Here is a 2,960-nt window from a genome sequence, read left to right as displayed (position 1 = left end):
TTAATGATATCTAACTTCAACGCCATCACCTCATTCCACCCATTATTCTTCCTATGCATATAATGAGCAATCTCAAAGGCTACCAAACAATTATCAGAAATTAGCCTTCCCAGTATAAAGGCACTTTGAGATGGTGATATAATTTCTGGAAGAATGGACTTCAGATGGTTAGTAAGAACCTTTGAGCATATCTTATAAATCACATTACAAAGACTAATCGACCTAAGTTCAGTCATCGCTGAGGGATCCACTTTCTTCGGAATCAAAGTGACATGGGTATAATTGATTTTATTAAGCATATGACCCGATGAAAGAATATGCCTTACCCCATCACACACATCTTGGCCTCCCAATGCTTCTGATAAAAACCTGGTGATATACCGTTAGGGCCCAGAGCTTTAGTTAGACGCATTTGAAACAAAACCCCTTTAATTTCCTCATTGGACACATGTTGAATAAGCTCCTGGTTCATCACAACCGTGACTTTGAGTGTGACCACCCGTATGATTTTCAACACATCCGTCGCACCCTGAGAATCAAACAATTTCATGAAGTAATCAACAATCACCGTCTCTATGCCCCTCTTGTCTGCATGCCATACCCCTGCCTCATCATACAACCCCGGCAAAGCATTCCTACGTTGTCTTTGATTAACCTTCTGGTGAAAAAATTTTGTATTTTGATCCCCAAGCTTTAACTAATTTTCCTTGGACCTCTACCTCCAGAATGATTCTTCATGCGCTAATAAAGCTTACAACCGAGTGTTCAATTCATGTCGTTATGTAATAGTGGTTTCAATAAGAGGCTTCCCAAATAAAGCAGTCAACTTATCTTTCGTTTCTGAGATTTCCCCCGAAATTGATCTTTTTGTTGTTTTTGCCCAATTAGCCAATTGTGGCTTAATCTTGTCCGTGACTCGAAACATTGGTGAATCATGGAACTCTGTTGCCCAACCTTGTTGTACCACCGCTATATAACCCTCATCCATCAACCACTCTTTCTTATAACAGAAGGTTTTTTTTTTTAATCTAACTTTGTTCTTAGGCACCCATTCCAGCATTATAGGTATATGGTTCGACAAATTCGATTTCAAATGAGAAACTCAAAGCCCCAGAAACACATCCACCCACTTCCGTGGCACTATAACTCTGTCTAATCTTACTTTGATTCCCCCACATATAGTAGTTACCCAAGTAAATTTATTTCTAATATACTCTAGATCTTGTAACTAGCAACTTGCTAATGCATTCTGAAACCCTTCCATTTGGCGGTCACTTCTTACATCACCTCATTCATGTTCCTTGGCACATAAAATTTGATTGAAATCTCCCATGTAACACCATGGTAAATCCGAATTTTCACTCAGCATTTGAAGCAAACTCCATGATTTATGTCTATCCGATTCCACCGGAAAGCCATAAAAGAAAGTAAGTCGCCAATGAATATCATCTCCTATTCCTCCAACCTCCAAGTTAATATAGTTTGACGCATATGATCGTAGCATCAAATTTGCCTTACCTTCCCACATTGCACATAAACCCCCGAACCTTCCCGAACTTGGAACTGTAAACACAAAATCAAAATTCAACTATGATTTTAACCTTTCCATATGCTCATTCGAGCTTTTTGTTTAGCACAGAAAAATCACCATGGGATCTTTGAAGAGAACAAGTCTCTTTAGCGCCCGAATTGCGCGGAGGTTCTCAAGCCCCCAGCAATGCTAGCTTACACAACTCATTGGGCTTGGCGGGGCTGAACTTCGTTAGTATCTACCGCTGTGAACCTCATTGAAGTAGCCAAAACACGCTTCTTTGCACCAGAGATTAACCCCCACTCATCATTCTCATGGTGACCTTTTTTTCCCAACTTTGGTGGAACAAAACGTTGGGTTTTAGACTGCCTCTTTTTATTGGTATTAGAGACTCTCCCTCTTGAGTTATCACCAGGCACCGTTCCTATGCCAAAAATAAACGGAGCTAAATTAAAAAGGTCTGAATCAATGGACCTAGAAGAGTCACCTCCTACCATCATAACCTCACCACTAACCCCACTCGCCAATGTTAGAGCAATGGTCTCATCATCAATCCCCTGCATCTTTTGACTTCCTCCCTCGCATCCCACACCTGGTTCAATCGCAGCCCCAAACAACCGTAGTGGCTGCCTCATCTCTGTCACTAAGCCATCCCTCCCATCTTCCAACATATCCTGGAGTTGTCTACCTAGTGCCCTTAGCATGAACGGTACCACTGCCAACTAGTCTTCCCCACTATCTGGCTCGCCTACGGCCTTATTCAAATCAAGGATTGAAGAAGTTCCTTGTCCTACTGCCTTCGTCTTCATCGAATCGCATTCTTCCATTTCCATTGAAACATCAACCTCCTTCCACATCGGAGCCTTAATTACCCAACCAACTTCTGCATCTAAACCAAACCATTTCCCTTTGGGACGTCGAGAATTTTTATCTAGCGCATCCAATTCGAACCAACGACCATACGGTTTGGCCTTATCATCCAAAACTTTTCCTTCATAATACTCACATTGGTCTTCAACATGGTCCATCATTCCACACAGAAAGCATGTGAGAGGTAATTTCTCATACCTAGCATCAATTTGCATTTGCCTACTATCTAGTTGTATATTCACAAACCTTCGCAATGAATTCCTTACGTCCAATCACACCCGCACACGAAAATGCTACCAAATAATTCATCCTTGTGACTTTGATCCGTGAGGATGTACTCTCCCAATATATTTCCTAAAAATTTCCCCATATGTCGAGTCATGTAGCATAGGGGTAACGCTTTAAATTGCACCCAAAATTCCTGAAAGTGCAAAGGAATCCGAGTAGGGTATGCTAATGTATTTGCCTCTCCAAGCAACAACATGTATTGCTTGTTATACAGTCATGGTCCTCCATGAAGAATAGTGGTACGTTGCTGCATGAAGGTGAATCTGAAAGC

The sequence above is a fragment of the Pyrus communis genome, chromosome 1 (genome assembly GCF_963583255.1).
Source record: "Pyrus communis chromosome 1, drPyrComm1.1, whole genome shotgun sequence".
NCBI lineage: Eukaryota > Viridiplantae > Streptophyta > Magnoliopsida > Rosales > Rosaceae > Pyrus > Pyrus communis.
The sequence above is the reverse complement of the archived record's forward strand: the minus strand, read 5'-3'. Positions refer to the sequence as shown.